The sequence below is a fragment of the Callithrix jacchus genome, chromosome 11, assembly GCF_049354715.1.
Source record: "Callithrix jacchus isolate 240 chromosome 11, calJac240_pri, whole genome shotgun sequence".
In the NCBI taxonomy this organism is placed as follows: Eukaryota; Metazoa; Chordata; class Mammalia; order Primates; family Cebidae; genus Callithrix; species Callithrix jacchus.
The window spans coordinates 119,454,089-119,475,827 of NC_133512.1; the positions used below are offsets into that span (position 1 = coordinate 119,454,089).

General features: G+C 37.6%; 1 protein-coding gene across 4 annotated transcripts in view; it reads left to right on the forward strand.

The window, feature by feature from the left end:
- The window catches only part of LOC128928470 (uncharacterized), a 124,920-nt gene that overhangs the window by 70,224 nt on the left and 32,957 nt on the right, over positions 1–21,739 (forward strand). For 3 of the 4 annotated variants that reach the window (XM_078343857.1, XM_078343858.1, XM_078343860.1), the window contains one exon: positions 1–9,924. This exon is cut by the window's left edge. The exons of the other annotated variant lie outside the window; for it this stretch is intronic. The gene's annotated coding sequence lies outside the window, so the exon portion shown is untranslated. Of the gene's footprint in view, positions 9,925–21,739 lie in introns of those variants that run through there. 4 annotated transcript variants of the gene reach the window in all.

Below are 21,739 nucleotides of genomic sequence, written 5' to 3' on the forward strand. Positions count from 1 at the left end.
AGAAATAAAAGTAATGTTATCATTTTATTTTTCTATAAAAGACCCATTGTTTTCAAGTTATTTTATTTCAACTTTTATTTTAGGTTCAGGGGGTACATGAGCAGATTTGTTACATGGGTAAATTGTCTGTTGCTGAGGTTTGGTATGTGAATGATCCCGTTACCCTTATAGTGAGGATAGCACCCAATAGGCAGTTTTTCAACACTCAGCCCCACCCCTCCCAGTAGACCCCAGTGTGTATTTTGGCCATCTTTATGTCTGTGTGTACTCAATGTTTACCTCCCACGTATAAGTAAAAATGTGGTATTTTTTTTTTCTGTTTCTGCAATAATTGGCTTAGGATAATGGCCTCCAGGTACATCCATGTTGCTGCAAAGAACATGCTTTTATTATTTTTTATGGTTATGTAGTAGTCCATGGTATATATGGACCACATTCTCTTTATCCACTTCATCATTGATGGGTACGTTAGAATGGCTATTAAAAAGTAAAAAAATAAAAGCTGTTGATGAGATTGCAGAGAAAAGGGAATGCTTATACACTGTTGGTGGGAATGTAAATTAGTTCAGCTACTATAGAAAGCAGTTTGGAAATTTCTCAAAGAACTTAGAACAGAACTACTATCTGACCCAGTAATCCCATCATTGGATATATACCCAAAGGAAAATAAATCGCCCTACCAAAAAGATACACAAACTCGTATGTTCACTGCAGCACTGCTCACAGTAGTAGAAATATGGAATCAATGTAATTATTATTTAAAATAAGATTGAAAAAAGTCTACCAATCTAGTTCTTGCATTAGGAACAGGCAATTTAAATAACTAAGTAATTAAGTACACATGCAGGTTTGTCATATAGGTAAACTTGTGTTACAGGGTTTATTGTACAGTTTATCTAGTCACCCAGGTACTAAGCCTGGTAACCAATAGTTGTTTTTCCTGTTTCTTTCCCTCTTCCCACCCTCCTCCTCAAATAGGCCTCAGCTGTTTTCATCATTTAGCTCCCACTTATAAGTAAGAACATGCGGTATTTGGTTTTCTGTTCCTGTGTTAGTTTGCTAAGAATGATGGCCTCCAGCTCCGTGTTCCACATTCCTGAAAGGATGTGATCTCATTCTTTTTTATGGCCATGTAGTATTCCAGGGTATATATGTACCATATTTTCTTTATCTAGTCTGCCATTGATAGGCATTTTGGTTGAGTCCATGTCTTCGCTGTTTGAATAGTGCTGCAATGAGCATATGCATGGATGTGTCTTTATGATAGAATGATTTATATACCTCTGGTATATACTCAGTAATGGGATTGCTGGGTCGAATGGTAGATCTGTTTTTAGCTCTTTGAGAAATCCCCACACTGCTTTCCATAATGGTGGAACTAATTTACCCTTCCACTGATAGTATATAAGTGTTCCCTTTTCTCTGCAACTTTGCCAGCATCTGTTATTTTTTGACTTTTTATTAATAGTCATTCTGACTGGTATGAGATGGTATCTCATTGTGGTTTTGATTTGCATTTCTCTAATGACCAGTGATACTGAGCTTTTTTAATATGCTTTTTAGCTGAATGTCTTCTTTTGAAAAGTATCTTTTTATGTCCTTTGCCCACTTTTTTTTTTTTTGAGATGGAGCCCACTGTCACCTGGGCTGGAGTGCAAGGGTGCGATCTTGGCTCACTGCAACCTCCGCCTCCAGGGTTCACACAATTCTCCTGCCTCAGCCTCCTGAGTAGCTGGGATTACAGGCACACATCCCCATACCTGGCTATTTTTTTTTTTTTTTTTTTTAGTAGAGATGGGGTTTAACTATGTTGGCCAGACTGGTCTCAAACTCCTGACCTGGTGATCTGCCCACCTTGGCCTACCAAAGTGCTGGGATTATAGATGTGAGCCACCAAGCCTGGCCCTTTACCCACTTTTTAATAGGTTGTTTGTTTTTATCTTACAAATTTGCTTAAGTTCCTTATAGATGCTGGATATTAGACCTTTGTCAGATGCATAGTTTGCAAATATTTTCTCCCATTCTGTAGGCTGTTTATTCTGTTCATAGTTTCTTTTTCAGTGCAGAAGCTCTTAAGGTTAATTAGATCTTATTTGTCAATTTTTCCTTTTGTTGCAATTGCTTTTGGCATCTTTGTCAAGAAATCATTACCAGTTCCTAGATCCAGGATGGTATTGCCTAGTTCACCTTCCAGTGCTTAGGGTTTTATATTTAAGTTGTTAACCCATCTTGAGTTGATTTTTGTATCTGGTTCAAGGAAGAAGTCCAGTTTCAATCTTCTGCATATGACTAGCCAGTTACCCCAGCACCATTTATTGAATAAGGAGTCTTTTCCCCATCGCTTGTTTTTGTCAACTTTGTTGAAGATCAGATGGCTGCAGGCGTGTGGCCTTATTTCTGGGCTCTCTGTTCCGTTCCTTTGGTCTATTGGTTTGTTTTTGTAGCAGTACCATGCTGCTTTCTTTGGTGACTGTGGCCCTGTAGTAGAGTTTGAAGTCAGGTAACATGATTCCTCTTGCTTTGTTCTTTTTGCTTAGGATTGCTTTGGCTATTCAGGCTCTTTTTGGTTCCATCTAAATTTTAAAATAATTTATTTCTAGTTCTGTGAAGAATGTCACTGGTAGTTTGATAGGAATAGCATTGAATCTGTAAATTGCTTTGGGCAGTATGGCCATTTTAATGATACCGTTTTTTTCTATCCATGAGCATGAAATGTTTTTCCATGTGTTTGTGTCATCTCTGATTTCTTTGAGCAGTGTTTTGTAGTTCTTGTACAAATCTTTCACCTCCCTTCTTAGCAGTATTCCTAGGTTGTGGCAATTGTGAATGGGATTGCATTCCTGATTTTGCACTTGGCTTGGCAGTTGTTGGTGTATAGAAATGCTAGTGATTTTTGTCCTTAGATTTTTGTATCCTGCAACTTTACTGAAGTTGTTTGTCAGCTGAAGAAGAAGGTTTTGGGATTAGACCATGGGGTTTTCTACATATAGAATCATGTCATCTGCAAACAGGGATAGTTTGACTTCTTTTCTTCCAATTTGGATACCCTTTATTGAAGTGCTGTAGTTCTATGTATCGATCAACTGCTGAGAAAAAAAAAGGATAGAAGGGATTGGGAGGGAAGGATGAGGATAAATGAAGAAGGAGAGAGATTGATAGTCATTCCTGTCATGCAGATGGCAGCGCCCATGGTTTGGAAGGCAACAAGGGGGTTAGCAATAAGGAGTGGGGGACTGTGGACTCATCCTGATGAGTGGCACTTGATGACAAACATGTAAACATTCCTGTGCTGGTAAAAATATAAAGGTAGACCAAATACAGGAGGAAATAAAGAGACTGGAGTAAACATAGGAATTATACACAGTGGTGAACAGAAAACCAATTTCATGAATAATTAGCATTTTGGCATACCATGATTAAGTTATTTTAAAGGAGGGTTCCCTTTATACAGTCAAAAGCATGATTGAAGATATCCTATTTTCATCCTGCTACCATGGGTAGAATGATACTAAAGGCCGGATTCAGCTTCATACCGTGCCTTTATCCTGGAAAGGTCTCTCTCTTGCATAACAGCTAGACCACAGTGCAGAGGATAGAATTTCTTCTCGCTTTTAGGCATTATAGTTGTACATTATTCTGTTTATTTAATATATTTCATGCAGCCTTAGCATATGAGGCACTTAGAATCTTATACAAATAACTCCCCGCTCACTCCCCCCCGGCTTTTTTTTTTTTTGCTTTCAAGAAATTCAGTTATAATGCAGGTCAGTAGGCAAAAGATTCTAGGTCTTCAACACGTGTAGAGCTGTAAACATGTAATATTGCTATTGCAAACACTAATTCAGATTGGAAACTTACTACAATTCAGTTGTACTGAATTGATTTCGACTACAGGCTCTGCAGTTTGATAAAGGGTTTGAAATGATTAAAACAAAATGTTGATAAATACCCAACAATGTGAGACTCCATCAGTGTGCGACAAGTTTTTAATTTAAGAACATTATATTATTTTGTATCAAGTCCTTAGATAATATTAATTTTCAAGAACATTAAATTCTGTCTAGTGTAGTGAAGCTGATAATTATTATGCATAAAATAGCTGAATAACCAGCGTAGTGCCAATTATTCTGTCACTCATGAGTAATCAATTATTTTTGTGCAGTACAATATAGATGATGCCTGCACACAAAGTAATAATGTACAGCACATAAATGAAAAATAATTTTTTGAAAGCAGGGTGAGGCATGCCTGAAAGCTTTAACAAATGTACTTGAGAGCTAGGTTACATCTCTTTGAGGAAGGCTAAATTGAATAGTTTGAAGACATTTTGCTCCTGGGCTAGCCTGTATGTTGACATCCCAGTAATGCGGGGTGCACAGCCTCTGTGTGGTTAAGATGACCCATGACCATTGGGAAGACCAAATGTCAGACTGGCATATAGAGTTGTGTGATGAGTGGAGCACAGGGACTGGGTGGATAGCAATGATGATAATGGTGGCTGTATTAGAAATAGGTTCTGGCAATGCCAGGATTTCCCTGCTGCCCCAGCAGCTGCCCTACAAAGACAGAAGCATCTTTTCTGAGGCTGATCCCAGGCACCTCTTCTGCAGCTGTTTTCTGGCATACTCTTATTTTGGGAAGCCCTAGGCAGTGAGCCTTTCAGATGTCTCAAGTGCATTCCCCTTCCTCAGTGATGGGCTTTTTCAAGAAAGCAAGCCCAGGAAAAAACATTTAAAATTCAGGCCAGAAGGAAGACCACTTTACAGGGTTATTGTTGGAATTAAATGAGATGTTTATAGAATATTTATATGTGCTAGACACTGATTTAATACACATTAAATTATTATTATCATTAATATTGATTGTTATTAACTGTTAATAATAATTACATACCTAATTGCTTATTTCATGCTCTAACAATCTATTTCCACTTTATGGAAAATTACATAGTCACAAAGGATGTAATAGAAAGATACTTTGCTTTGTAAATACTGTGTTTCATATTAGATTTATGTATAATTTCCATGAAAATCCCTCACATTGAGGCATATTAAGAAAAGGTTGGAACCAGAGGTACTCCCGAAGATGCCAGATAGAGTAGTACACAAAGCAAAGTACTGGATTCAGTGGAGGATATTTATTGAACATTCACAGAAGAACTCTATGAAAGAGTGAACCTTGATGCTTTCCTCTGCAAGTGAGGGAGGAAAGAACACACACCGGGCAAAAAGGACTTATCACAAATGCAAGAGAAGCCTGGAACAGGGTACATAAGGCAATGGGATAACTTAGTGTTAGAATAATCAGTTTTGAATGAAGTCAGGGAAAAATTTATGGGCCTTGACAGAAAGGAATGAGAGGGGGCAGGATATGGGGGAATTGCCAACAACTGGGACTAGAAGGAAGGCTCAAGTCAACTTGCCATGAATGTCTCTCTCTCTCTCTCTCTCTCTCTCTCTGTGTGTGTGTGTGTGTGTATGTGTGCGTGTTAGGATAAGAGAGAGGGAGAGGAACATTAGGTAGTGAAATCCAAGACTGGAAGGTATGAGTTAGGGAGTAATTGGGTTGAAAGATCCTGGTTATTTTTATTGCTTTTAGCCTCTGTTCTACATGATGGGGGTACACTGTGAACAAGGCAGATCCAGCCTCTGCCTTCCTAGAATTTACAATCTGGAGGAGGACATAGATAAGGACCAAAGGCACAGAGATCACCTGGGACCACCTGAAATAGTCTGGGGAAGAATGATAGTGGCCTGAACTAGGTAGTTGTCAGAGTGTTGTAGGCACTGTAACAAGTAACCCCAGAATTCTCTGTGGCTTGACATGATAAAGTTGGTTTCATGCTTTGTCACAGCCCAACATGGGTATTCCTTGTAGATGGCCTTCTAAGTGCTCAGTCACAGAGCCAGGCTCCTTCTATTTCATGGCACTATGATCCTCTAAGACTTGAGTGTCTGCTCGATTCAGCTGGTGGATGAAGAAACAGCCTGAGGAAGACCCATCTGCTTCTTTAGTATTAAGTAGTACAAGTAACATCAGCTACATTTAATGAGCAAGAATTACTCATATACCTCCTTCTCCACCCCAGATACTAGTGGTTTCCAGTAACAACTCCATGCTACAGAAGAGGAGCGCAAATCTTGGGTGGTCAGACAGCAGTCTCTGCTATGGTTGAGTTGGTGCACCATGAATGAAATAAAGAGTTACTCAGGAACCAGAATCAACAGGCACATTAAACTTCTGTCATTGATTGGATATTATATCTGAAGGACAGGCAGGAGTTGTAGATGACTCCCAGGTTTCTAGCCTGGACAGTAAATCACTGGTTCTTCCATTTATAGAGATAAGGAACGGAGGGGAGGGAGGCAGGTGTGTGTGTGTGGGGAAATGGGGGGAACAGAAATTTAATTCTGGTTATGTGGAATTTCAGTATCCTGAGGTTATCCAAGAGAGGTTTACCAATAACTGCTTTGGATTATGTAGGCCTGAAGGTTAGGTGAGAGGTCTAGGCCAGAGATGAGGATTTGGGAGTCATCAGTACATCATGATTGGTATCTTCAAAGAAGATAAGCACTCCATTGTTTTTTGTCTAGGTGAAAGATAGTGGGATTTGAGATTAGAGCTCTTACTGTAGGAAGGGGTACTGGGTAAGAGAGGAGCCAGCCACAGCATCCATGACAAGGTAGGGATGATTATGCTACATTTGATGAAATAGGGGAGGTGGAAAGGGGTGATGATTCAGTAGGGAGACAATTCTTAATTTTTAGCCTGTTAAAGCAATAGATAGAGTATAAAATTATAGCATCAAAGAAGGGACTGTGAAGGTAATCCTCTTATTCTAAGCCTTTGAAACCTCAGGAGATATTGACTAGGAGAAAGAAGGGAAGGTCAGGACTGCAGGTATTGATTTATGCATTCAGATTATATTGCAAATTAAGACATATGCTTAGATGCAGTCCCCTAGATATTAAGTGTTAGAAGGGAACCTCTGAAGGGCTGGATAGGGAGTCTTTCTGCATCCCCATAGTTAGTAGGCATAGGAAGAAAAGGAGTGTAAGATCACAGAGAAGAGAACACTTAGTGGAGGATGGAGTGAAGAAAGGAGAATTAGAGGAGAGTCAAAAAGGAGAAAGTAGTTAGCAGCTTGAATGCAGGAAGTATTTATATGGGAACTTGTGATGTTTCAAAAAACATGTGTATAATCTTTCTCATAAGTTACATTTTATAATTTTATCAGTAAAATGACAGTTCTCATTTGTGTAGCTTGTGCCTAGGTTAATGGGGCTGTTGCATAAACAGGTGTTTGATTTTGGTTTAGAAAAGAATTAAAATAGCATAGAATCTTATTTCCTAAGAGAGTGAAAGGCTAACACGAGAAACCATAAATATGAGTTTGCAGTCTTTTAGGAATGAAGGATATAAAACACCATAAATGGTTTAGGGCCAGTAGGAGATTTGATTTAGAAGGAGCTGTGAAAGCTGCAGGAAAAGGAGGGACGGGACTCAAGGAGGATTCAGTACACTTGTAGCCAACAGATGTCAGTGTTGTGATACAAAACACGGAAGGGTTTTGGAGTCTTCTCTCATGCCATACTTTAGGCTCTGATTTAATATGTGAATTTTGTCAACTACCTCTCCCCTTTAAAAAGTGTCAATACAAGTTCATTATAAAGAAAGCTTTTCTATATGCAGAGAATAGCTTTTTACATTCTGGAAATTTCATCTGATCATGGGAACAGAGGAGACTTGATGCCATTTCAATACATCTTTTTGCAACAAACTGCAGCATGATAGCAGTTGGGTGAAATTGTCTGATAATGAATGTCTTGGAATGGACCAGGTCTTTGTACAGGGAAGGGCTAGTTAATGGTAAAGAATAAATTGGCTAAGTGTTAGCAAATATATATATAGTTTTTGGACATAGTCACTGGCTCTTAAGAATGCCACATTTACCCTCTCATCTGGCTCCATTGTGTCCTTTGAAAATTTATGCTGATTTAAGAGATGCAATAGCTTTATTGCATCTATGGTGTGCTCCACTCTTCTTGCCTCGTGCCTAGGTGTTACAGATCCTTGGGCTCAGTGGTTTTGTGGGATTTGGGAAGCCCTGAGAGTACCGAAAGTGGGATAAACAGTTGATTTCTTCTCATTCTTCTAATAGTCAGATACTGTGACCAAAAGCACATGTTGTTAGAGGCTGATCTACATGTATCAGTAGGCTGCTGTTCTTTAGAGAATTATGCAAAGTGGCCACTTGGATGTTAAACTTTTAATTGAATGATGATAAGCTTGCAGACGGAATTCTTTTTGGCTAAGTCCAGTTTCTTTTAGGCTTTGTTCCTGTGGCTATTGCTAACAGCATCAGAAACTATCTGGGGAAAGTACAGGTGAGGAGAGAGGATGGCACAGGGGCTAAGCCAAGGGAAGAGAAGCTACATTTCTGGGAATCAGCAGTTGCCCAGCCATCCCATCTCCTCAAGTCCATTTAGGGATTTTGCCTTCCTTGTTGTCTGGCTTTCTAGATATGACCAACTTGGTGTGTGTGTGTGTGTGTGTGTGTGTGTGTGTGTGTGTAAAATTCAGTCTGAAAGGATGGAAATTTGGATTCTGATTCTTGGTACTGGAGAAATAATCCTGATTTCCAAGACTCATTTTTTCTAGTTATAATATAGAAATAATATTGACTTCCCTAGCAATTGGAAGAATTTGCACATGGTTATGACTTAGCTATGATGACTATTGAATGGTTAATTTCATTAGCACACAGGTGGATGCTAACGATGCCATCATGCATTTTGAGACATTTTACTGGATGTGACATTAGATCACACTGTGCCAGTCCTACTATTAATGGCTGAGTGTAAGGTAGAAACCAGAAGCCTGGAAGTGGACACTGAAGATAGATCTTAGCGTTTTAATAGCACATATTTGGCACCAGTGCTTTTGCTGAGGTAGTACTAGAAAGCCTGGTGACTCACCAGAAGTTGTAGAAATTGTGTCTGTATCTGATTATGACTCAGAAAACCCAAACCAGCAGTTGCAAAGTAGAGAGACCTCAGATTGGATACCAGCAGTCAAGAGCCAGTTGTGATGGCAAAGTAATCCATATTGCCCTGTTCCCTTTAGAGCACTAGCCAGTGACTGGCATGCAGCTGTTCTGGGATGTGGGAGTGGGGTAATCAAGCTTTGCGTATCAGAAAGATAGGAGGTAGATTTGGAAGGAGCTCATGTGCTTTCCTGTGTTGATGCTTAGGTTTGGGGTCACAGTAGATGGTTGTCGTGGCTGCCTGAACAGCATTGAATTCAACCTACAAACAACTTTCTGTTGATCTAAGATCAGGATCATTGTTTACATTAAAATCAGGATCATTATTTAGGTTGCTGGGGAGGAATGATGTCAGGAATTCTAGCTCAAGGTAATAGCATGAGTAAATGTGGACTTTTGGGGTACATGACCTGTGTGAGAGAATGTAGGCTGTGTAGCCTGGCAAGGTGCATGGAAGGACATAGTAGAAGATGAGGCTTGAAAGTGGTTTGGGTTTAGGTCTCAGAGAGCCTCGAAATTTATGTGAAGGAATCTGGGTTTGGCCATTTAGGCAGTGGGAAGTCACGGGAGTCTTTTCAGCAGGGAAATGATGTGAACAGACATGTCCTCTGGAAGGACAATCCAGGCAGCAGAGGTCTGATTTTAAAAAGAGGCTAGAGGCAGGGACTCCAGTTTAAAAGGAGAAGGTCATGGAAGTGATAATGTAGAATGTGAATTTGAGTAGTTGGATGAAGAACAGTGAAACATGGAAGATATTTTAGGGTTGGATTAAAAGGTTTAGAGATCTTAATAACTGATAAGCTAATGGTATCTTCCATAGCTCTCATATGTTGTTTAAAATAAAAATAGCATTTAATTGCCAAACAAGTATAACAAAATCCAATAAATTTTAGAGTCATCCTATAATAATTACTTTAAATTTTTATTTATTTACTTTTTTTGAGATGGAGTTTTGCTCTGGTTGCCCAAATTTTGTTTTCTTCTTTTTGGTGCTCTTGCTTCACTGGTGTCCTGAAAAGGTAAATATCTTCTTATAGCGTTATCCAGCTATGGATGAAATAGATAATATCTGGAAATTGGTTGGATGTAGGAGGTAAGAAGAGACTGGAGTTTCTGGCTTGGTCAATAGAGAGGAGAAGAAAGCCATTGACTAGGAATACAGGGTGGATTCTGGGTGCCAAGCACAAGCAAGGTGCTGTGGGGGGCAACAAAGAAAGCATTAAGACACTGCCCTAAACCTCAGTGAACATAAAAATCATTCAGGCTATTGATACAATAAACTAGAATATTTGTTGAGTCATAACATTACAAAAAAATCTACTTTTATTTCTGTCTTCAAAGTTATATCCTTTTAATATCCACAACGTATGAAGAACTCCTATAACTCCACAACCCCCCCAAACAATCCAATTAAAATAGGCAAAAGACCTGAATAGATATTTCTCCAAAGATAATACACAAATGTCTCATAAGGACATGAAAAGTTGCTAAATACCGTAATTATAAGAGAAATGCAAATCAAAACCACAGTGAAATATCACCTCATACCCATTAGAATGGCTGCTTATCAATAAAACAGAAAATAACAAATGTTGATGAGGATGTGAAGAAATTGGAACCTTTGTACACTGTTGGTGAGTTGTAGAATGATGCAACCATTATGGAAAGTAGTATGTCAGTTCCTCAAAAAATTAAAAATGAAGCTGCCATATGATCCTGAAATCCCACTTCTGAGTGTGTCCAAGAGGATTGAAAACAAGGTCTTAATTAGGTATTTTCGTACCCACATATATAGCAACATTGTTCAGATAACCAAGAGGTGGAAGCTACTCAAATGTTCATGGTTGGATAAACAGATAAAATGTGATATATACCTAAAATAGAAGATTATTTAGCTATAAAAAGGAAGGAAATCCTGTTACATGCTACAACATAATGATATACTTAATGTGAATATACTTAACACTATTGAACTGTACATTTAAAAATGTTTATGACAGTAAATTTTATCTTACATTTTTTTAAAGCCATGATAAAAATTCAATTTTTTGTCTTTTTTATTTTTACAAAATTAAACAAGTTTTTCTACGTTCCAAACCTACAAGTTAGAAATGAAACATGAGAACATAACCTGTTACTTGGTTGGAAGTATCCTGAATTCAGTTTGATCAAGGAGATTGGTTTGTATCATAGAAATGTGAGGAATGCATGCCAAGAGAGGAAAGGAAATAGCAAAGTGAATTCTTTGTAGGAGGAAGAAAGGAGTTCCCCAGGAATTAGTCATTTGACTGGGAACAAGAGTTCCATTAATGCCATCATGAGGATGAATGCTCCCTTATCATGGAATGTCTTACACCCTGTGTTTTTTTTCTCATAGATTTATGGATCCTGTCTGTGTGCAATCAAAGTATGCTTTGGCTGTGATCAAATAGCATGAATAATGATATGTACTAGAGTAATAAGTAATATTTATTGAGTGCTTACTCTGTGTAAGACTGTGCCAAGTCTTTATGTGTACATATCAACTCATTTAGTTATCACATTATCCTTTTAGGGAAGTATTATTTTCCACCCAATTTTTCAGTTGAGGAACCTGAGTCACAGAGAACTTACTGACACCCAGATCATAAATAGTGAAGTTTGTATATGACTCAAATAATCTGAGTTTAGAGCTAGAGGTCTTAAGTACCATTGTATAAGATACACTAGAGATGAAGAGCATTTAGTAGGGTAGAGTGTTCAGAAATGTATATATGGCAAAAATAGAAGTAAATATTTAGAGAATGAAATAATATCTGACTTAATACTTTTTCTTCAATTGCTAAAAATTGTTCATATATAAATATATCAATATTTGTAACAGATGCAAAAGTAGTTCTACTGAAATGCTAATAGAATTTGGTTGTAGGAGGCACATATAATGCCTATGAAAGAGGAAGATATGATTTTAGCATGCTGTTAAGAATGTCTTTTAAAAATTTTCTTTACCTATTTTTAATTGACAAAAATTGTATATATGATATATTTATCAACATGATATTTTGAATTATGTATACATTGTGGAATGACTAAATTGAACTAATTAGCATATGTGTTACAGATATCATTTCTTTTATGTGGTGAAAACACTTAAAATCTACTTTCTTACCCATTTTCAAGTATTAATACATTGTTATTAACTATAGTTATTATGCTGTGTAATGGCCTTCTTGAATTTGTTCCTACTGTCTAGCTGAAATTTTATATCTTTGTGATGCAGAGCAGGCAACCCCCAAACTGGGGCTTGGCCTAGAAAGGTTCTTGGCTTTGCCAGGGAAAGAATTCAAGGATAAGCTGGTGATGTTAGCAACTTTTATGAAGCAACAGTGTACAGCAGCAGCAGCAGAGGTACCGCTCCTTGCACAACAGGGCTACCTCACAGGCAGTATGCCCAGAGTAGCTGTTCAGAGGCAGTTCTATACTCATATTTATACCCACTTTTTAAAATACGCAAATCAAAGGGCAGATTATGCAGAAATTTCTAGGAAAGGGGTGATGGTAACTTCTGGGTTGTCAGGTCATTGTCATGGAAAGGGGCAGTAGCTCCCAGGTGTTGCCATGGCAATGGTAAAGTGACATGGCACCCTGGTAGGCATGTCTTATGGAGAGCTGCTTCTACTCCTCCGTGTTTCAGTTAGTCCTCGATTTGGTCCAAGCCCTGCCTAGAATTGTATCACACCTACTACCTCATTTGGGCCAACATTCTTCCAATCAGAAGTGGAAAGAAGCTATACTCTCTGCTTCTGTGAGTTCATCTTTTTTAGATTCCATATATAGGTGAGATCATGCCATATCTATGTCTGGCTTATTTCACTTGACATAATGTCTTCCAGGTTCATCTATGTTGTTGCAAATGACAGGACTTCCTTTTTAATGTCTCTTTTAATTGAAATTTTGATATAATTATAAATTCACATACATTTATAGGAAATAATATAGAGAAATCCCATTTACTCTTATTCAATATTCTCCAATGGTAGCATCCTGCAAAACTATAGTACAATATCACAACCAAGACACAGACATTGATAAAACCTACCTTTTTAAATTTAAATTTTTGAATTTTTTTTTTAAGAGACAAAGTTTCACTAGGTCACTCTGGCTGGAGTGCAGTGCTGCAATCACAGATCACTGCAGCCTCAAGCTCCCAGACTCAAGCAATCCTGTTGCCTCAGTATCCTGAGTAGCCAGGAATATAGGCATGTACTGTGACAGCTGTCTAATTAAAAAACATTTTTTTGTAGAGATGGGGTCTTTCTATGTTGTCCAGGCTGGTCTCAAACTCTTGGCCTTAAATGATCCTCCCACATTGGTATCTCAAAGAGCTGGGGTTTTATCAATGTCTGTGCCAGGCCCTTCCTTTCTTTTTCAGATTTCCCCAGTTTTATTTGTACTTGTGTATGTGTGTATTTTGTTCTATATGATTTTATCACATGTGTTGGTTCATACACCCACCACTGCAGTCAAGATCCTGAACAATTTCATCACTGCAAGGATCCTTCATATTGACCTTTTATAATCACACCCACCTTTCTTCCTTCTGCCATACTTTCTGTTCCTATCTGGTCTCCATTTCTACAATTTTGTAATTTCAAGAATGACAAATGAAATTATACAGTCTGTGAGCTTTTGGGGTTGGCTATTTTTACTCAGCATAATTTTCTTGAGGTTTATTCAAATTGCTGCATGTATCAATAGTTCATTCCTTTTTATTGCTGAGTAATATTCTCAGCAATAAAAGGTATGTAGGTATGAGGTATGTATATACTGCTGTTTGTTTAACCCACCTGTTAAATGACATCTGGACTGTTTGCAGCTTTGAGTATTACAGAAAAGGCTGCTGTAACAATTTGTGCAAACATAAGCTTTTCATTTCTCTGGGATAAATGCCCAAGAGTACAATTACTGTGCTGTATGGGAGTTGTATATTTAGTTTTATAAGAACTTTCCTTTTTTAGTTTCCTATTGCTGCTGCAAACTCGATGGCTTAAAGAAAACACAAATTTGTTCTCTTGAAAGTCTAGAGGTCAGAAGTCTGCAATGAGCCTTACAGGGTCAGTAGGGGCTGATTTTTTTCCCGGAGGCCCCAGGGGAGAATCTATTCCTTGCCTCCCTTAACTTCTAGAGGCTGCTTGCTTGTGGTTCCTTTCTCCATGTTTAAAGCCAGGTTTGTCACTTCTTCTCTCTCTGACCTCCTGCCTTCATCTTAGAAGGACTCTTGTGATTATATTGCACCCATATATCCACCTAGATAATTCACAAGAATCCCCTCATCTCAAGATTTTTAAGTTAGTTCCATCTACAAAGTCTCTTTGGCCATATAAACATTTTCAAAGGTATGGGAGATTAGGACATGGACATCTTTGGTGGGGGGCAACCAATCAGCCTCCCACACTGCCGAACTGTTTTCCAGAGTAATCAAACCATTCTACATTTCCACCACCATGGTATGAGTGATTCTTTTTTTTCTTGGATTTTCAGTAGCATTATTTGATGTTGCCACCATTTTTCACTGTAGTCATTCTGATTAGGTGTATAGTGATATCACATTGTGGTTGGCTCTTATTTGCATTTCCCTGATGGCTAATGACAGCAAACATTTTTTTCATGGTCTTATTTACCACTGTGTGTCCTTTTCATTGAAATATCCATTCTTGGCTTTTGCCCATTTTCTAATAGATTAAAAAAAACACAGAATTTGGAGAATTCTTTGTAATTTTAAATACTAGTCTTTTGTCAGATATGTGGTTTGCAAATATTTTCTCTCAGTCTGTAGATTACTTTTTATCTTCTTCATATTACCTTTTGAAAGCAAAAGTTCTTAATTGATGAAGTTCAATTTATCATATTTTCTGTGTATAGATCATGCTTTTTGTGTCAAGTCTGAGAACTTTTTGCCTAACCCTAGACCTGAAGTTTTTCTCCAGTGTTCTTTTTTCTAAAGTTTTATAGTTTTATGTTTACATGGAAGTCCATAATCAATTTTGAGCTAATTTTTGTAGAAGAGATAGATACTTTTAATAGAAAATATTAGGTGAGATGAGCTGATTTTATTATCTTTTGGCTTCTGAAGACTGTATTCATGATGACACTAGTTTAATAAGATTGTCAGTTGGTGCCAATGTAGCTATGTACTTTGCAGATAAACTGTGCCTGATGGCAGGTTTTAATAGCAGAAAGAAATATAAAATGTTCCTGATTATCTTGGGCATAGTCCTGAGCTCTTTTTCATGTGTACCTGTAATTTTATAGTTCTTTTCTGAAGAAAAATTATGAAAAAGATTCTGTGACATTTTGAATATATGGCATCATACTCAATTTGTTTTGCTATAGATTTGAGTAATTTTAACTGATACCTTATGAAAAGGCTCTGTGAACTGGTTATAATTTTCTTGGTACTGGTTGTTTCATTACCTATTCTTCTGTTTTTGAAGGTGGGGAGTGGTTAAGCATCCAAGTTCCATGTCATATTGTTGGACTTATGGCTAGAGGGTACTGCTGAGGCATGTGATGGAATGAATTTTGGAAAGAAGTCAGAAAGAGACTTGTAAAAGCTTAAAGGATGTCTCACTTGAAGGATGAGACAAAAACATAAGGTTTACATATAGTAATGCATATCAATATTAATGCTGAATAGTAAAAACAGACTTGTAGAGGGGACAATCTGATGACTTTGACTCCATCCCAGGTTACATACTATAGAAGTAAACACCAACTTTTATCTTCCTCTGAAATATTTAGGAGTGTTCACTGTCATCATCAGACAAATTCTTCTTCTGGTTATTTTATATTACAGATTTCATGATGGATTTTATGTTCTGCATATGGAAGAAACAAATCCAATAGAATATAATGTATGCACTCTGAGTTTCAAAAAGCCAGTATGGAAAGTAGAGTGGCTTTTGTAATAAATATAGTAACTGTATTGGTAAAGATAATTATGGACTGATTCTACCCTTGGCCCTTGAAGATAGATTCCACTGAAATCAATGAAATTACATGCATGGATCAAAGATAGAAGGTTGATTAATTTTCACATGTCAAGTTAAATCAGCTCACAAACTAGTAGCTACACGTGCTGGAAGAACTATTTTAAAATACTGTATATAATCAGATCTTTATATTTTTGCAAAAATTATTAGTTTTGAAGACAAATATTTTATACATGTTATTTTGTTGTCAAAAATGTGATAAAATAGTATATTATTATTGCACACATACTTGAAAGTTATGAACACATAATTTGAAGAACCTTGGTGATGTATCTATTTCCCATAATTGTAGTTTGATTATAGATAACCAAACAGCAGGAATAAGCCTCTAAAAGTAAAGAAGATACTATTATGATTGGCATTTTTCTTTCAAAGCAAAGAGGGGAAGGAAGGCAGAAAGCCTTAGTCTTCTTGAGCTAACAGTGAAGTTTCCTTCTTTCACTTAGTCTCAACTTAATGTGCTAGTTGTTCCTCATTCTCAGTCTTGGAGAAAGCACAGAAATATCATATGACATGCAGACTCTGTCATTAGATGACGGCTCCCTAACAGTGTGTGTCCAGTTTGGGTGGGACCAGATCACACTTTCTAAATATCCTGCTTAGGACGTGAATCTAGAGCTAAAGAAGCCCAGATAAAATATCCTGTATGACTTTAATTACTCCACCAGGGTCTCTGCTTTTGTCTTTTTGATAACTTGATCATATTTTCTGAACTTGCCTCACCATTTTTTGCTTGTAGACATTTCTGTGATAGACATGCCCTTATACTTTTATTTTTGCATAGTTTCTGCAAGCAGAGTTTCTATGAATGAAGTGAGTCTGTGTCCCTGCCCAATGACTGAGCGTGACAAATGTTCATGTTAGCCTCAAAGGGCCCTTCCTATGGCTTTGTATGGCCATTTGGTTGAGGGCAGTGTTTGACTTCCCCAGTCCCTCCTTGCAAAAGTTATAGCTTCCTTCTGTGAATTTCCTCAGCACTTTGATTCTCTCTTAGGGATTTTCTGAAGTTACCTTGACCTAATAGCCATCTGTACACCAGTCATCTTTCTTAGTAGACTGGAAGCTTCTAAAGGGCTCATACATTTGTCACAGTTACTTTTGCAACCTCACATAGCACCTGGTTGAGGCCTAGAGCAGATTGGTCACAGGATAACTGTGGACAGGTTGTGTTTATGTTTTCTGCATATTCTGAAGTATGAATGAGGCATATATGCTACTTACCTGAGCTGTGTATGTTGTAACATTTTGATGACAAGACTTTTATTGGTCTACATTATGGCTTTTAGATCAGTGGGTCTACTATCCTTATGACTAAATTCTCTGCATTTATGCCTTCAAAAAGAGAAATGCCTGTCTTCTTTCTTTGCTCTTTGTTTTTATTTCTTAGGATACAAAACATGCTCATAGGTGCACTTCTTGCTAATCACTACTTTGTAACTAATCACCAGAGACCTTAAATTTAGAAGAAAATGTAAAATTCATGCCCTGAATTTATTTTGAGGAGGTCACTTGAGTATTTTCCTAAAAAATGAAACTTGCAGTCTTAATCCTTTTATTATTAATATTTGATGATCCTTAGAATCAGCATGTTATATAGTGATCATGAAGAAACAGCATAATATTCTTACAGAGAAATTATCTTACATAAATAATGCCTCCAGTTTCCATGCACAAGTGTTGTATAAATCCAAAGTATGATTATTATTATTTTATGTTTTTAATTAATATTAAAAGTGGGTCTATAAAGCCAGGAAGATTTATGTTTTCCAGGAAAACAGAAAACAAATCTGGTTTTACTAGTCATAACTATTAGAAAGCTACTAAATTTCTTCCCAAAGTAAAATAGAATTGCAAGTGGGTATTTAAAAAATGCATTAAAATGGCAATGTGCACATAATTTAAATGAGCCAAGAGCCTGCTAATTATTCTGGCATGTGTTCAGTTACTTTTGTACTATTTCTCCTCTAATGTAAACAAGAGAATTCCTCCTAATTGCCCAAAGTAGCTTTTAGTAGATATTGATTTTTTTAAATTTTTGTATAAAAATTATATGGTTTGCCTATTTAATAGCTAGACACGAAGTGTGATTGTTTAGAATTTTTTTCTAAAAAGAATACACTATTACCTATATTTTCAGCCTTTAAAATCAAATTAAGGTGCTAATTAAGCTATTAATTTACTAGAGCAGAAGATAACTATACAGTGTATATCTGGAGGGATAAATGGCCCCATGTGCATCCAAATGAGGTAAAAGTGGGCTCAGACATACTCATGTAACATGGTATATGAAGCACAATATGTAATGAAGAACCCAGGCCATTCTCTATAGTATACTTGATCATTATTTTCTGGGGATGACATTGATTTATGGCTATACTCTTCTTCACAGCTCAGGGCCTTTAGCATAGGACTAAATAAGCACTACAACTTTATTCCTTATTTTTACATCAGTTGATCCTATATTTATGCAACTTAAATGAGTTACTTCACAGTAAGTTTATTAAAAGTCTTCTGCTTCCTCCAGTATGGTGAACTAAATATGCAGCTAGAGCATGGATAAAACACACTTATGATGAGTAACAGGATGTGGGATGGAAATTCTTTCCCTTTAGGTTGACTGAAACACCAATATGACAGATACCAAAGAAAATGTGACTGTTTGAAGAACCCACTCCATGACGTACGTGGTAGATCAATAATATGAAATGGGGTTAGTGCATAGAGAGGAAAAGTATTTAGTGAGGAAGTATCTTTGGAGAAAACAGTAAAGTCTCACTTCCTCCCCTGACATGGAGGGAGATGCTTTCTTCTTCATCTGAGGTCTACTGAGGAGGACTACCATGGCACCTGGAGAGCTTTGATATGTGTGGGCTGGGGTTTTACTGTGATGTTGGAAATCTAGAGGGCAAGAAAAGAACTGACTAAACCACTCTCTTGGGAGACATGGGAAGGAGTTGGCCTAGGGTTTCTTGCGTGTTTTTTTTTTTTAGCAAAGCCTGTCTCATTGTTTCAAAGGGACTACATGTGGGTACTGAGAGCCAGCATGGTTTCTCTTAGAGACTGCCACCTGCAAGAAAGGAGTGATTTCTGAAGATAGAAGCTGGTTACAAACTGCTGATGGACAGTAACAAAGAGAGGAATCATGAATGATCACTCAGGCCACAAATGTACCTACCTGGGTCTAGAAGTTGCAGGAGAAATGTGTACAGTGATAGAAACCTTTGAAGAGCTCGTGACCCTCAGATCATGAAGATATCAGTTCATAGAATATTTTGTCCTTTCCTGTTTACCATCTTCCTGCTTTGACTTTGAGGACATGAAAACAGCTGGGAGAGGGAAGGGGAAAGGCGAGAAGAGAAGCCCAAGGCAGTAAATCGGGGAAGAAGCTAATCAGCCACACTTACTCATTGTAGGCTTTGAGCCTGAAGCAGAACCAAGTTGGAGGAGGACAAATTTTACTGTAAGTCAAGCTCAGAGTTATAATTATTATACAGAATTGGACAATCTAGTTTCTGAATCAAGATTGTTTTTCATCCAGGCTCAGGGAAATATTACTCTTGCTAAATAAAGCCTAATGGAACAGTGGGAGGAAAATATTAATAAAGTTGTATTTTGATTATATTATATGTACTTGAGTAACATAATTTCAAATGCAGTGCTAGGTTTGTAGGAAATGAGAGAAAAATATCCATAGGTGTTTAAAAAAAAAAGAGAGAGAATACTTTGTTGAAATCTGAAAAGGAGATGCCGTGAGCAGTAAGCAAATGTGATCAGGAGACTAAGCTTTGGACCCAACCCAAGGCCAGTGAATGGAACCTAGAAGGGAATAAGGCAGCTCACATCTGGCACCCCCTGGCCTCCAGTGGAAGCAAGGGTAAAACTGCCCTGGAAGAAGTCAACCTCAATTAGCCCCTCAGTATTCCATAGATGAAGATCTACCAAACATGGGCTCACCGTCAAAGATCACCAACATGACAGAAGAAACAGCCTCTGTCTCACCATAGGGAGAGTCAGCAGAAATAATAAACGAAGGACTTAGAGTCCTCATGAATTCCGATTTTGGAATTGGCAAGATGTAGAATATCAAACAATTACGTATAAAATGTTTAAAGAAATACCCAGCTATCTCACAGAAATGAAAAGCAATGAGGAACTAGCCACAATAAGCAGTAATATATAAAAGAAACCACACAGAATTTGCAAAAGAGAAACAGGGCTGTGTGTGATAAATTGTCCTTCATTTTTTTCCATCTCCTTGTTTTCTTTGCTGTATTGTCAGTACTTTAAAAAAAACTATATACCAACAATTCTCTCTTCAACTGTTTACTGTTTAATAACAGTATTAATGGGTTCATTAATTAAAAAAATTTTAACATTCATGTTTTTCTGTTTTGAAAATGTTGATTCATTAAATTAGGTAGATCTTCCAAACATCTACACAAAAATTACATTCATTAACATCACCACTGATCTGATTAGAAAAGTCTAAGTACTGGGAAGCTCTTAGACCCATGGGAGCAAATACAACTTTTCTAAAATTCTAATTTTGCTCAGAAACTTGAATTTTATCATTGGCAACAAATTCCGTCAGTTGTTTTTCTTGAAGTAACAGGCTCACTTCGTTCAATTTTGAGAAAATGTCTGCCAATTATCCAAGGCTGAATAGCCATAGTTCATCTGTCAGTCATCCTTTTAAGTAAAGATAGTGTTCCATGAAAAAACAGGTTACGTCAGCTTGCAGCTCAATCACAGAAGGGTTTTTCCTTGAGAAAACGATCATACTTCAGTATTCAGAAGAAGTGCCTTTTGTAGTTCCCGTTTGGTCACAGAGAATATTAAAAAGACATTGCTTGAAGGTCAAGATATAATAAAATTAATATATACTTTTTCTGCTTCACCAAGCACATTGTTAAGCACAACTGACATTTTAGAAATTTACTGTGAGTGTGTAGCAGTGAAGAATGCAAGATTACCAGCACCGTTTGGTGCCACTGTCTTGATTCAAGGTTTGAATCCACCATGGCTTCTGCACAGCTAGTGTACATGTCAACACAGTGAAGAATGCAAGATTACCAGCATCCTTTGGTGCCACTGTCTTGATTCATGCTAAGGCACCAAGGTTTGAATCCACCATGGCTTCTGCACAGCTAGTGTACATGTCAACACAGTGAAGAATGCAAGATTACCAGCACCGTTTGGTGCCACTGTCTTGATTCATGCTAAGGCACCAAGGTTTGAATCCACCATGGCTTCTGCACAGCTAGTGTACATGTCAACACAGTGAAGAATGCAAGATTACCAGCGCCGTTTGGTGCCACTGTCTTGATTCATGCTAAGGCACCAAGGTTTGAATCCACCATGGCTTCTGCACAGCTAGTGTACATGTCAACACAGTGAAGAATGCAAGATTACCAGCACCGTTTGGTGCCACTGTCTTGATTCATGCTAAGGCACCAAGGTTTGAATCCACCATGGCTTCTGCACAGCTAGTGTACATGTCAACACAGTGAAGAATGCAAGATTACCAGCACCGTTTGGTGCCACTGTCTTGATTCATGCTAAGGCACCAAGGTTTGAATCCACCATGGCTTCTGCACAGCTAGTGTACATGTCAACACAGTGAAGAATGCAAGATTACCAGCGCCGTTTGGTGCCACTGTCT